At 46.0% G+C, this 14391-nt stretch overlaps 10 non-coding genes across 10 annotated transcripts; all 10 read right to left on the bottom strand.

Annotated features, from left to right (window-relative positions):
• Positions 1–823: 823 nt before the first annotated feature.
• LOC141211431 (U2 spliceosomal RNA) lies at positions 824–1014 on the bottom strand. The gene has a single exon (XR_012281406.1). It is a non-coding gene; the product is annotated as a U2 spliceosomal RNA (small nuclear RNA).
• A 2324-nt stretch (positions 1015–3338) lies between these two features.
• Positions 3339–3529, bottom strand: LOC141211113 (U2 spliceosomal RNA). Its single transcript, XR_012281099.1, has one exon. It is a non-coding gene; the product is annotated as a U2 spliceosomal RNA (small nuclear RNA).
• A 1115-nt stretch (positions 3530–4644) lies between these two features.
• LOC141211114 (U2 spliceosomal RNA) lies at positions 4645–4835 on the bottom strand. The gene has a single exon (XR_012281100.1). It is a non-coding gene; the product is annotated as a U2 spliceosomal RNA (small nuclear RNA).
• Positions 4836–5949: 1114 nt separating this feature from the next.
• Positions 5950–6140, bottom strand: LOC141211424 (U2 spliceosomal RNA). The gene has a single exon (XR_012281399.1). It is a non-coding gene; the product is annotated as a U2 spliceosomal RNA (small nuclear RNA).
• Positions 6141–7255: 1115 nt separating this feature from the next.
• LOC141211116 (U2 spliceosomal RNA) lies at positions 7256–7446 on the bottom strand. Its single transcript, XR_012281102.1, has one exon. It is a non-coding gene; the product is annotated as a U2 spliceosomal RNA (small nuclear RNA).
• A 1115-nt stretch (positions 7447–8561) lies between these two features.
• Positions 8562–8752, bottom strand: LOC141211117 (U2 spliceosomal RNA). The gene has a single exon (XR_012281103.1). It is a non-coding gene; the product is annotated as a U2 spliceosomal RNA (small nuclear RNA).
• Positions 8753–9864: 1112 nt separating this feature from the next.
• On the bottom strand, positions 9865–10055 carry LOC141211118 (U2 spliceosomal RNA). Its single transcript, XR_012281104.1, has one exon. It is a non-coding gene; the product is annotated as a U2 spliceosomal RNA (small nuclear RNA).
• A 1115-nt stretch (positions 10056–11170) lies between these two features.
• LOC141211552 (U2 spliceosomal RNA) lies at positions 11171–11361 on the bottom strand. Its single transcript, XR_012281523.1, has one exon. It is a non-coding gene; the product is annotated as a U2 spliceosomal RNA (small nuclear RNA).
• Positions 11362–12476: 1115 nt separating this feature from the next.
• On the bottom strand, positions 12477–12667 carry LOC141211119 (U2 spliceosomal RNA). The gene has a single exon (XR_012281105.1). It is a non-coding gene; the product is annotated as a U2 spliceosomal RNA (small nuclear RNA).
• A 1115-nt stretch (positions 12668–13782) lies between these two features.
• Positions 13783–13973, bottom strand: LOC141211120 (U2 spliceosomal RNA). Its single transcript, XR_012281106.1, has one exon. It is a non-coding gene; the product is annotated as a U2 spliceosomal RNA (small nuclear RNA).
• Positions 13974–14391: the final 418 nt, after the last annotated feature.

Below are 14391 nucleotides of genomic sequence, written 5' to 3' on the forward strand. Positions count from 1 at the left end.
GCAGGAGGGCTCCTGATTACATACCTCTCCTGCTGCTGCTGCTGCTGCTGGCTGTCCAGCAGCAGACTGAAGGTGGCTGCTGCTGTGCACAGGTATATAAAGGCTCAGAGCCTAATATGACACGCGCAGCCAGCGTTCCATTGCCACATTCCATCTACTGCAGGCAGGATACCTGGCTGGCTGAATGTCGCTGAGAAGCTCACAGAGACCGCCATAAGCAACAGTTTAACAGAATGCCACAGACTAATCAACCAAACTTTTTGGGTTGGGTTCTCTTTTATAGTCTGCAGGCATTAAATGAAAGAAGTCAGTGTTCCAGCAGAAGGAGACAACGTTTCAGAAAAGGCATTGTAGCAAACCAAAAAAGAAATTTTAAGCGCAGCAGAGTAACCAGCGCACATACCTGTTAGCTCAGGTGAGTTTAAAAGGCTGCTGTTGATAACAAGGGCATTTGCTAAATAGATGGTGTGTGTGCAACAATATACTGAAAGGTCAATTATATTGTGCAGCTTATCTCACCACCTGTAGTTATTTAGGTGAAAGCTCCAAAATGCTTGCCTAATATGTCTGTTTATCCAAAAGGAAGTAAAAAGGGAGAGCTAGAAAGATAGCATTGCATCACATTACATGGCAATGCAATGCACAGTTGCTGAAGTTGAACCAAAATGAGCTTGTAATCTGGCTTCTGCAACTTTGAACATGAAAAATCCAATGAGGAGAAGAAAAGCAAAGCCAAAGAGTCCATCCCAAAATCCGACAAACAAGCAAAATGAACAAAAAACATTGAATTCAATTCTTTCTGATTTTAGAAACTGCATTAAAGAAGGGGTGCACCGGTCCTGGAGATACTGCAATACCAGGTCAATGCGTGGAGTGGACAGAGCAAGCTCTTTTTCCATCTCCCTGTTCTAAAAATCCATTTAATATATGGTCCCCAGATAGGGGACGTATCAGATATTAAACTGATAAGAACAGATACTACACTTGATCTTAGCCAAAAGGCCGAGAAGTGATAACCAGAATTGGTTTCAAACTACGGAGCCACCCAAGGATCCTGAAAAGTCCATTTGTGGAGATGAGCTCCTGGACTCCCGTTAAGAAGACATGTTGTCAACCTCTAGATCCCTTATGACGCGCCCCCTGGGACATATTCCTTTTTTAGGGGAATACCCGGCACCGGATCAGATGGGGGGTTGTAGTCTCCGAGCGGCTGAGACCCGGTCCCGTGCCCAGGGCGTCAAGCTATGTGTTATGTGGCAGTCCTTACTGATGTTATAAGAGTTCTTTTGTGTCGACTACGCCACCCGTTGTAATGCGGTCACTGTGGCCGCCGCTGCAGCAGGGTCCGCTGAGGCTGATGGTGGATGTGCAGCTTGGTGGGATAACCCCCAACGGGAGGGGTATAGCCTCAGAGGGGACAGGCGCAGAGGATGGGGGTTGTGGTGGTGCGGTGCAGCCGGCAATGAAGACAGACTCGGGTTGTGCAGTTAAGGGAGTTTACTTACTGCTGATGTTTCGGTCACTCCAGCTGTTAGTGACCACCCGAGCCGTGCTGCGTCCACCAGGTCCTGGATCCGGCCAACCCCCAAACAAGTCCGGAGCGTGGCCCTGAGCTCTCCCTCTGTCCTTTCTTCAGCCGTCCCCACCAGGGATTCACCTAGGTCCAGCTCCCTCGGGCCTTCTGTTGGGACACCCTTGGCCCTGGGTTCCCTGACCCTCCATGTGGTGTGCCTTCGGGGTGAATGTGGTGGGTGACCGTGACAGACACTGCCCACGGTCTCCGGTCTCTGGCTGGGGAATGTCTTTGCCCCCACCAGCTTGGGTTCCGGTACCCTCTTGCTGACTCCTCACCCGATGCTCTAATTTGGGTTCTTGGGTCCCTTCAGTCTTCCCCCTCTGGGTCTTTCTCTTTCTTTCTCCTCTCTCTCTCTCCAGGGCTGCTGTTTCCTTCTCTCTCCTCTCCAACTGACTTGTTCTCAGCGTCTGACCCTGATTCTAGTTGGTGCCCTCCTTATATATCCCTCTATGTGTGAGCTCAGGTGACCAGCACCCAATGAGCTCCTATCACTACCCAGACTGCTCCCCCTATCTGCCCCTACACTACATGGGATGTACCACCCCCCTCCCACTCCAGCCAGGAACAGACTCGGTCGTACCTGCACATTTCTAAGTGGGAGTACCGTCGGCCTGCTCCTCTGGAATGGGATGTATGTAGTGCATGCAGTCTATCTGAGCTCAGTTCCACACTCCATCCTTACCCGGGAGTGGAATATCACACCTCTGGGTTGAGGTGCAATACCCCTGTAGCAGCCGAATCCTCAGGGTGCTACACTTACATGCCTGCACTTTTCGGCTTGCTGCTGCTGCAATCCACGCGTTTTAGATCTGCATAACTCCACCTCTTTAAACACAGCACCTTCACCCCCTGCTGTTCCCACCCGCCTCAACACCGTTGGAAGGGAGGAGAACCAATTAAGGCGGGGGGTGGGGTGGAACGAGCAGCTGTCTACCCTTAGCAGGAGGGCTCCTGATTACATACCTCTCCTGCTGCTGCTGCTGCTGCTGGCTGTCCAGCAGCAGACTGAAGGTGGCTGCTGCTGTGCACAGGTATATAAAGGCTCAGAGCCTATTATGACACGCGCAGCCAGCGTTCCATTGCCACATTCCATCTACTGCAGGCAGGATACCTGGCTGGCTGAATGTCGCTGAGAAGCTCACAGAGACCGCCATAAGCAACAGTTTAACAGAATGCCACAGACTAATCAACCAAACTTTTTGGGTTGGGTTCTCTTTTATAGTCTGCAGGCATTAAATGAAAGAAGTCAGTGTTCCAGCAGAAGGAGACAACGTTTCAGAAAAGGCATTGTAGCAAACCAAAAAAGAAATTTTAAGCGCAGCAGAGTAACCAGCGCACATACCTGTTAGCTCAGGTGAGTTTAAAAGGCTGCTGTTGATAACAAGGGCATTTGCTAAATAGATGGTGTGTGTGCAACAATATACTGAAAGGTCAATTATATTGTGCAGCTTATCTCACCACCTGTAGTTATTTAGGTGAAAGCTCCAAAATGCTTGCCTAATATGTCTGTTTATCCAAAAGGAAGTAAAAAGGGAGAGCTAGAAAGATAGCATTGCATCACATTACATGGCAATGCAATGCACAGTTGCTGAAGTTGAACCAAAATGAGCTTGTAATCTGGCTTCTGCAACTTTGAACATGAAAAATCCAATGAGGAGAAGAAAAGCAAAGCCAAAGAGTCCATCCCAAAATCCGACAAACAAGCAAAATGAACAAAAAACATTGAATTCAATTCTTTCTGATTTTAGAAACTGCATTAAAGAAGGGGTGCACCGGTCCTGGAGATACTGCAATACCAGGTCAATGCGTGGAGTGGACAGAGCAAGCTCTTTTTCCATCTCCCTGTTCTAAAAATCCATTTAATATATGGTCCCCAGATAGGGGACGTATCAGATATTAAACTGATAAGAACAGATACTACACTTGATCTTAGCCAAAAGGCCGAGAAGCGATAACCAGAATTGGTTTCAAACTACGGAGCCACCCAAGGATCCTGAAAAGTCCATTTGTGGAGATGAGCTCCTGGACTCCCGTTAAGAAGACATGTTGTCAACCTCTAGATCCCTTACATGCCTGCACTTTTCGGCTTGCTGCTGCTGCAATCCACGCGTTTTAGATCTGCATAACTCCACCTCTTTAAACACAGCACCTTCACCCCCTGCTGTTCCCACCCGCCTCAACACCGTTGGAAGGGAGGAGAACCAATTAAGGCGGGGGGTGGGGTGGAACGAGCAGCTGTCTACCCTTAGCAGGAGGGCTCCTGATTACATACCTCTCCTGCTGCTGCTGCTGCTGGCTGTCCAGCAGCAGACTGAAGGTGGCTGCTGCTGTGCACAGGTATATAAAGGCTCAGAGCCTATTATGACACGCGCAGCCAGCGTTCCATTGCCACATTCCATCTACTGCAGGCAGGATACCTGGCTGGCTGAATGTCGCTGAGAAGCTCACAGAGACCGCCATAAGCAACAGTTTAACAGAATGCCACAGACTAATCAACCAAACTTTTTGGGTTGGGTTCTCTTTTATAGTCTGCAGGCATTAAATGAAAGAAGTCAGTGTTCCAGCAGAAGGAGACAACGTTTCAGAAAAGGCATTGTAGCAAACCAAAAAAGAAATTTTAAGCACAGCAGAGTAACCAGCGCACATACCTGTTAGCTCAGGTGAGTTTAAAAGGCTGCTGTTGATAACAAGGGCATTTGCTAAATAGATGGTGTGTGTGCAACAATATACTGAAAGGTCAATTATATTGTGCAGCTTATCTCACCACCTGTAGTTATTTAGGTGAAAGCTCCAAAATGCTTGCCTAATATGTCTGTTTATCCAAAAGGAAGTAAAAAGGGAGAGCTAGAAAGATAGCATTGCATCACATTACATGGCAATGCAATGCACAGTTGCTGAAGTTGAACCAAAATGAGCTTGTAATCTGGCTTCTGCAACTTTGAACATGAAAAATCCAATGAGGAGAAGAAAAGCAAAGCCAAAGAGTCCATCCCAAAATCCGACAAACAAGCAAAATGAACAAAAAACATTGAATTCAATTCTTTCTGATTTTAGAAACTGCATTAAAGAAGGGGTGCACCGGTCCTGGAGATACTGCAATACCAGGTCAATGCGTGGAGTGGACAGAGCAAGCTCTTTTTCCATCTCCCTGTTCTAAAAATCCATTTAATATATGGTCCCCAGATAGGGGACGTATCAGATATTAAACTGATAAGAACAGATACTACACTTGATCTTAGCCAAAAGGCCGAGAAGCGATAACCAGAATTGGTTTCAAACTACGGAGCCACCCAAGGATCCTGAAAAGTCCATTTGTGGAGATGAGCTCCTGGACTCCCGTTAAGAAGACATGTTGTCAACCTCTAGATCCCTTACATGCCTGCACTTTTCGGCTTGCTGCTGCTGCAATCCACGCGTTTTAGATCTGCATAACTCCACCTCTTTAAACACAGCACCTTCACCCCCTGCTGTTCCCACCCGCCTCAACACCGTTGAAAGGGAGGAGAACCAATTAAGGCGGGGGTGGGGTGGAACGAGCAGCTGTCTACCCTTAGCAGGAGGGCTCCTGATTACATACCTCTCCTGCTGCTGCTGCTGCTGGCTGTCCAGCAGCAGACTGAAGGTGGCTGCTGCTGTGCACAGGTATATAAAGGCTCAGAGCCTATTATGACACGCGCAGCCAGCGTTCCATTGCCACATTCCATCTACTGCAGGCAGGATACCTGGCTGGCTGAATGTCGCTGAGAAGCTCACAGAGACCGCCATAAGCAACAGTTTAACAGAATGCCACAGACTAATCAACCAAACTTTTTGGGTTGGGTTCTCTTTTATAGTCTGCAGGCATTAAATGAAAGAAGTCAGTGTTCCAGCAGAAGGAGACAACGTTTCAGAAAAGGCATTGTAGCAAACCAAAAAAGAAATTTTAAGCGCAGCAGAGTAACCAGCGCACATACCTGTTAGCTCAGGTGAGTTTAAAAGGCTGCTGTTGATAACAAGGGCATTTGCTAAATAGATGGTGTGTGTGCAACAATATACTGAAAGGTCAATTATATTGTGCAGCTTATCTCACCACCTGTAGTTATTTAGGTGAAAGCTCCAAAATGCTTGCCTAATATGTCTGTTTATCCAAAAGGAAGTAAAAAGGGAGAGCTAGAAAGATAGCATTGCATCACATTACATGGCAATGCAATGCACAGTTGCTGAAGTTGAACCAAAATGAGCTTGTAATCTGGCTTCTGCAACTTTGAACATGAAAAATCCAATGAGGAGAAGAAAAGCAAAGCCAAAGAGTCCATCCCAAAATCCGACAAACAAGCAAAATGAACAAAAAACATTGAATTCAATTCTTTCTGATTTTAGAAACTGCATTAAAGAAGGGGTGCACCGGTCCTGGAGATACTGCAATACCAGGTCAATGCGTGGAGTGGACAGAGCAAGCTCTTTTTCCATCTCCCTGTACTAAAAATCCATTTAATATATGGTCCCCAGATAGGGGACATATCAGATATTAAACTGATAAGAACAGATACTACACTTGATCTTAGCCAAAAGGCCGAGAAGCGATAACCAGAATTGGTTTCAAACTACGGAGCCACCCAAGGATCCTGAAAAGTCCATTTGTGGAGATGAGCTCCTGGACTCCCGTTAAGAAGACATGTTGTCAACCTCTAGATCCCTTACATGCCTGCACTTTTCGGCTTGCTGCTGCTGCAATCCACGCGTTTTAGATCTGCATAACTCCACCTCTTTAAACACAGCACCTTCACCCCCTGCTGTTCCCACCCGCCTCAACACCGTTGGAAGGGAGGAGAACCAATTAAGGCGGGGGGTGGGGTGGAACGAGCAGCTGTCTACCCTTAGCAGGAGGGCTCCTGATTACATACCTCTCCTGCTGCTGCTGCTGCTGGCTGTCCAGCAGCAGACTGAAGGTGGCTGCTGCTGTGCACAGGTATATAAAGGCTCAGAGCCTATTATGACACGCGCAGCCAGTGTTCCATTGCCACATTCCATCTACTGCAGGCAGGATACCTGGCTGGCTGAATGTCGCTGAGAAGCTCACAGAGACCGCCATAAGCAACAGTTTAACAGAATGCCACAGACTAATCAACCAAACTTTTTGGGTTGGGTTCTCTTTTATAGTCTGCAGGCATTAAATGAAAGAAGTCAGTGTTCCAGCAGAAGGAGACAACGTTTCAGAAAAGGCATTGTAGCAAACCAAAAAAGAAATTTTAAGCGCAGCAGAGTAACCAGCGCACATACCTGTTAGCTCAGGTGAGTTTAAAAGGCTGCTGTTGATAACAAGGGCATTTGCTAAATAGATGGTGTGTGTGCAACAATATACTGAAAGGTCAATTATATTGTGCAGCTTATCTCACCACCTGTAGTTATTTAGGTGAAAGCTCCAAAATGCTTGCCTAATATGTCTGTTTATCCAAAAGGAAGTAAAAAGGGAGAGCTAGAAAGATAGCATTGCATCACATTACATGGCAATGCAATGCACAGTTGCTGAAGTTGAACCAAAATGAGCTTGTAATCTGGCTTCTGCAACTTTGAACATGAAAAATCCAATGAGGAGAAGAAAAGCAAAGCCAAAGAGTCCATCCCAAAATCCGACAAACAAGCAAAATGAACAAAAAACATTGAATTCAATTCTTTCTGATTTTAGAAACTGCATTAAAGAAGGGGTGCACCGGTCCTGGAGATACTGCAATACCAGGTCAATGCGTGGAGTGGACAGAGCAAGCTCTTTTTCCATCTCCCTGTTCTAAAAATCCATTTAATATATGGTCCCCAGATAGGGGACGTATCAGATATTAAACTGATAAGAACAGATACTACACTTGATCTTAGCCAAAAGGCCGAGAAGCGATAACCAGAATTGGTTTCAAACTACGGAGCCACCCAAGGATCCTGAAAAGTCCATTTGTGGAGATGAGCTCCTGGACTCCCGTTAAGAAGACATGTTGTCAACCTCTAGATCCCTTACATGCCTGCACTTTTCGGCTTGCTGCTGCTGCAATCCACGCGTTTTAGATCTGCATAACTCCACCTCTTTAAACACAGCACCTTCACCCCCTGCTGTTCCCACCCGCCTCAACACCGTTGGAAGGGAGGAGAACCAATTAAGGCGGGGGGTGGGGTGGAACGAGCAGCTGTCTACCCTTAGCAGGAGGGCTCCTGATTACATACCTCTCCTGCTGCTGCTGCTGCTGGCTGTCCAGCAGCAGACTGAAGGTGGCTGCTGCTGTGCACAGGTATATAAAGGCTCAGAGCCTATTATGACACGCGCAGCCAGCGTTCCATTGCCACATTCCATCTACTGCAGGCAGGATACCTGGCTGGCTGAATGTCGCTGAGAAGCTCACAGAGACCGCCATAAGCAACAGTTTAACAGAATGCCACAGACTAATCAACCAAACTTTTTGGGTTGGGTTCTCTTTTATAGTCTGCAGGCATTAAATGAAAGAAGTCAGTGTTCCAGCAGAAGGAGACAACGTTTCAGAAAAGGCATTGTAGCAAACCAAAAAAGAAATTTTAAGCGCAGCAGAGTAACCAGCGCACATACCTGTTAGCTCAGGTGAGTTTAAAAGGCTGCTGTTGATAACAAGGGCATTTGCTAAATAGATGGTGTGTGTGCAACAATATACTGAAAGGTCAATTATATTGTGCAGCTTATCTCACCACCTGTAGTTATTTAGGTGAAAGCTCCAAAATGCTTGCCTAATATGTCTGTTTATCCAAAAGGAAGTAAAAAGGGAGAGCTAGAAAGATAGCATTGCATCACATTACATGGCAATGCAATGCACAGTTGCTGAAGTTGAACCAAAATGAGCTTGTAATCTGGCTTCTGCAACTTTGAACATGAAAAATCCAATGAGGAGAAGAAAAGCAAAGCCAAAGAGTCCATCCCAAAATCCGACAAACAAGCAAAATGAACAAAAAACATTGAATTCAATTCTTTCTGATTTTAGAAACTGCATTAAAGAAGGGGTGCACCGGTCCTGGAGATACTGCAATACCAGGTCAATGCGTGGAGTGGACAGAGCAAGCTCTTTTTCCATCTCCCTGTTCTAAAAATCCATTTAATATATGGTCCCCAGATAGGGGACGTATCAGATATTAAACTGATAAGAACAGATACTACACTTGATCTTAGCCAAAAGGCCGAGAAGCGATAACCAGAATTGGTTTCAAACTACGGAGCCACCCAAGGATCCTGAAAAGTCCATTTGTGGAGATGAGCTCCTGGACTCCCGTTAAGAAGACATGTTGTCAACCTCTAGATCCCTTACATGCCTGCACTTTTCGGCTTGCTGCTGCTGCAATCCACGCGTTTTAGATCTGCATAACTCCACCTCTTTAAACACAGCACCTTCACCCCCTGCTGTTCCCACCCGCCTCAACACCGTTGGAAGGGAGGAGAACCAATTAAGGCGGGGGGTGGGGTGGAACGAGCAGCTGTCTACCCTTAGCAGGAGGGCTCCTGATTACATACCTCTCCTGCTGCTGCTGCTGGCTGTCCAGCAGCAGACTGAAGGTGGCTGCTGCTGTGCACAGGTATATAAAGGCTCAGAGCCTATTATGACACGCGCAGCCAGCGTTCCATTGCCACATTCCATCTACTGCAGGCAGGATACCTGGCTGGCTGAATGTCGCTGAGAAGCTCACAGAGACCGCCATAAGCAACAGTTTAACAGAATGCCACAGACTAATCAACCAAACTTTTTGGGTTGGGTTCTCTTTTATAGTCTGCAGGCATTAAATGAAAGAAGTCAGTGTTCCAGCAGAAGGAGACAACGTTTCAGAAAAGGCATTGTAGCAAACCAAAAAAGAAATTTTAAGCGCAGCAGAGTAACCAGCGCACATACCTGTTAGCTCAGGTGAGTTTAAAAGGCTGCTGTTGATAACAAGGGCATTTGCTAAATAGATGGTGTGTGTGCAACAATATACTGAAAGGTCAATTATATTGTGCAGCTTATCTCACCACCTGTAGTTATTTAGGTGAAAGCTCCAAAATGCTTGCCTAATATGTCTGTTTATCCAAAAGGAAGTAAAAAGGGAGAGCTAGAAAGATAGCATTGCATCACATTACATGGCAATGCAATGCACAGTTGCTGAAGTTGAACCAAAATGAGCTTGTAATCTGGCTTCTGCAACTTTGAACATGAAAAATCCAATGAGGAGAAGAAAAGCAAAGCCAAAGAGTCCATCCCAAAATCTGACAAACAAGCAAAATGAACAAAAAACATTGAATTCAATTCTTTCTGATTTTAGAAACTACATTAAAGAAGGGGTGCACCGGTCCTGGAGATACTGCAATACCAGGTCAATGCGTGGAGTGGACAGAGCAAGCTCTTTTTCCATCTCCCTGTTCTAAAAATCCATTTAATATATGGTCCCCAGATAGGGGACGTATCAGATATTAAACTGATAAGAACAGATACTACACTTGATCTTAGCCAAAAGGCCGAGAAGCGATAACCAGAATTGGTTTCAAACTACGGAGCCACCCAAGGATCCTGAAAAGTCCATTTGTGGAGATGAGCTCCTGGACTCCCGTTAAGAAGACATGTTGTCAACCTCTAGATCCCTTACATGCCTGCACTTTTCGGCTTGCTGCTGCTGCAATCCACGCGTTTTAGATCTGCATAACTCCACCTCTTTAAACACAGCACCTTCACCCCCTGCTGTTCCCACCCGCCTCAACACCGTTGGAAGGGAGGAGAACCAATTAAGGCGGGGGGTGGGGTGGAACGAGCAGCTGTCTACCCTTAGCAGGAGGGCTCCTGATTACATACCTCTCCTGCTGCTGCTGCTGCTGGCTGTCCAGCAGCAGACTGAAGGTGGCTGCTGCTGTGCACAGGTATATAAAGGCTCAGAGCCTATTATGACACGCGCAGCCAGCGTTCCATTGCCACATTCCATCTACTGCAGGCAGGATACCTGGCTGGCTGAATGTCGCTGAGAAGCTCACAGAGACCGCCATAAGCAACAGTTTAACAGAATGCCACAGACTAATCAACCAAACTTTTTGGGTTGGGTTCTCTTTTATAGTCTGCAGGCATTAAATGAAAGAAGTCAGTGTTCCAGCAGAAGGAGACAACGTTTCAGAAAAGGCATTGTAGCAAACCAAAAAAGAAATTTTAAGCGCAGCAGAGTAACCAGCGCACATACCTGTTAGCTCAGGTGAGTTTAAAAGGCTGCTGTTGATAACAAGGGCATTTGCTAAATAGATGGTGTGTGTGCAACAATATACTGAAAGGTCAATTATATTGTGCAGCTTATCTCACCACCTGTAGTTATTTAGGTGAAAGCTCCAAAATGCTTGCCTAATATGTCTGTTTATCCAAAAGGAAGTAAAAAGGGAGAGCTAGAAAGATAGCATTGCATCACATTACATGGCAATGCAATGCACAGTTGCTGAAGTTGAACCAAAATGAGCTTGTAATCTGGCTTCTGCAACTTTGAACATGAAAAATCCAATGAGGAGAAGAAAAGCAAAGCCAAAGAGTCCATCCCAAAATCCGACAAACAAGCAAAATGAACAAAAAACATTGAATTCAATTCTTTCTGATTTTAGAAACTGCATTAAAGAAGGGGTGCACCGGTCCTGGAGATACTGCAATACCAGGTCAATGCGTGGAGTGGACAGAGCAAGCTCTTTTTCCATCTCCCTGTTCTAAAAATCCATTTAATATATGGTCCCCAGATAGGGGACGTATCAGATATTAAACAGATAAGAACAGATACTACACTTGATCTTAGCCAAAAGGCCGAGAAGCGATAACCAGAATTGGTTTCAAACTACGGAGCCACCCAAGGATCCTGAAAAGTCCATTTGTGGAGATGAGCTCCTGGACTCCCGTTAAGAAGACATGTTGTCAACCTCTAGATCCCTTACATGCCTGCACTTTTCGGCTTGCTGCTGCTGCAATCCACGCGTTTTAGATCTGCATAACTCCACCTCTTTAAACACAGCACCTTCACCCCCTGCTGTTCCCACCCGCCTCAACACCGTTGGAAGGGAGGAGAACCAATTAAGGCGGGGGGTGGGGTGGAACGAGCAGCTGTCTACCCTTAGCAGGAGAGCTCCTGATTACATACCTCTCCTGCTGCTGCTGCTGCTGGCTGTCCAGCAGCAGACTGAAGGTGGCTGCTGCTGTGCACAGGTATATAAAGGCTCAGAGCCTATTATGACACGCGCAGCCAGCGTTCCATTGCCACATTCCATCTACTGCAGGCAGGATACCTGGCTGGCTGAATGTCGCTGAGAAGCTCACAGAGACCGCCATAAGCAACAGTTTAACAGAATGCCACAGACTAATCAACCAAACTTTTTGGGTTGGGTTCTCTTTTATAGTCTGCAGGCATTAAATGAAAGAAGTCAGTGTTCCAGCAGAAGGAGACAACGTTTCAGAAAAGGCATTGTAGCAAACCAAAAAAGAAATTTTAAGCGCAGCAGAGTAACCAGCGCACATACCTGTTAGCTCAGGTGAGTTTAAAAGGCTGCTGTTGATAACAAGGGCATTTGCTAAATAGATGGTGTGTGTGCAACAATATACTGAAAGGTCAATTATATTGTGCAGCTTATCTCACCACCTGTAGTTATTTAGGTGAAAGCTCCAAAATGCTTGCCTAATATGTCTGTTTATCCAAAAGGAAGTAAAAAGGGAGAGCTAGAAAGATAGCATTGCATCACATTACATGGCAATGCAATGCACAGTTGCTGAAGTTGAACCAAAATGAGGTTGTAATCTGGCTTCTGCAACTTTGAACATGAAAAATCCAATGAGGAGAAGAAAAGCAAAGCCAAAGAGTCCATCCCAAAATCTGACAAACAAGCAAAATGAACAAAAAACATTGAATTCAATTCTTTCTGATTTTAGAAACTGCATTAAAGAAGGGGTGCACCGGTCCTGGAGATACTGCAATACCAGGTCAATGCGTGGAGTGGACAGAGCAAGCTCTTTTTCCATCTCCCTGTTCTAAAAATCCATTTAATATATGGTCCCCAGATAGGGGACGTATCAGATATTAAACTGATAAGAACAGATACTACACTTGATCTTAGCCAAAAGGCCGAGAAGCGATAACCAGAATTGGTTTCAAACTACGGAGCCACCCAAGGATCCTGAAAAGTCCATTTGTGGAGATGAGCTCCTGGACTCCCGTTAAGAAGACATGTTGTCAACCTCTAGATCCCTTACATGCCTGCACTTTTCGGCTTGCTGCTGCTGCAATCCACGCGTTTTAGATCTGCATAACTCCACCTCTTTAAACACAGCACCTTCACCCCCTGCTGTTCCCACCCGCCTCAACACCGTTGGAAGGGAGGAGAACCAATTAAGGCGGGGGGTGGGGTGGAACGAGCAGCTGTCTACCCTTAGCAGGAGGGCTCCTGATTACATACCTCTCCTGCTGCTGCTGCTGCTGGCTGTCCAGCAGCAGACTGAAGGTGGCTGCTGCTGTGCACAGGTATATAAAGGCTCAGAGCCTATTATGACACGCGCAGCCAGCGTTCCATTGCCACATTCCATCTACTGCAGGCAGGATACCTGGCTGGCTGAATGTCGCTGAGAAGCTCACAGAGACCGCCATAAGCAACAGTTTAACAGAATGCCACAGACTAATCAACCAAACTTTTTGGGTTGGGTTCTCTTTTATAGTCTGCAGGCATTAAATGAAAGAAGTCAGTGTTCCAGCAGAAGGAGACAACGTTTCAGAAAAGGCATTGTAGCAAACCAAAAAAGAAATTTTAAGCGCAGCAGAGTAACCAGCGCACATACCTGTTAGCTCAGGTGAGTTTAAAAGGCTGCTGTTGATAACAAGGGCATTTGCTAAATAGATGGTGTGTGTGCAACAATATACTGAAAGGTCAATTATATTGTGCAGCTTATCTCACCACCTGTAGTTATTTAGGTGAAAGCTCCAAAATGCTTGCCTAATATGTCTGTTTATCCAAAAGGAAGTAAAAAGGGAGAGCTAGAAAGATAGCATTGCATCACATTACATGGCAATGCAATGCACAGTTGCTGAAGTTGAACCAAAATGAGCTTGTAATCTGGCTTCTGCAACTTTGAACATGAAAAATCCAATGAGGAGAAGAAAAGCAAAGCCAAAGAGTCCATCCCAAAATCCGACAAACAAGCAAAATGAACAAAAAACATTGAATTCAATTCTTTCTGATTTTAGAAACTGCATTAAAGAAGGGGTGCACCGGTCCTGGAGATACTGCAATACCAGGTCAATGCGTGGAGTGGACAGAGCAAGCTCTTTTTCCATCTCCCTGTTCTAAAAATCCATTTAATATATGGTCCCCAGATAGGGGACGTATCAGATATTAAACTGATAAGAACAGATACTACACTTGATCTTAGCCAAAAGGCCGAGAAGCGATAACCAGAATTGGTTTCAAACTACGGAGCCACCCAAGGATCCTGAAAAGTCCATTTGTGGAGATGAGCTCCTGGACTCCCGTTAAGAAGACATGTTGTCAACCTCTAGATCCCTTACATGCCTGCACTTTTCGGCTTGCTGCTGCTGCAATCCACGCGTTTTAGATCTGCATAACTCCACCTCTTTAAACACAGCACCTTCACCCCCTGCTGTTCCCACCCGCCTCAACACCGTTGGAAGGGAGGAGAACCAATTAAGGCGGGGGGTGGGGTGGAACGAGCAGCTGTCTACCCTTAGCAGGAGGGCTCCTGATTACATACCTCTCCTGCTGCTGCTGCTGCTGGCTGTCCAGCAGCAGACTGAAGGTGGCTGCTGCTGTGCACAGGTATATAAAGGCTCAGAGCCTATTATGACACGCG

Source organism: Phyllobates terribilis, unplaced genomic scaffold (assembly GCF_046119375.1).
Source record: "Phyllobates terribilis strain yellow unplaced genomic scaffold, ASM4611937v1 Scaffold_170__1_contigs__length_4071412, whole genome shotgun sequence".
Taxonomy (NCBI): Eukaryota; Metazoa; Chordata; class Amphibia; order Anura; family Dendrobatidae; genus Phyllobates; species Phyllobates terribilis.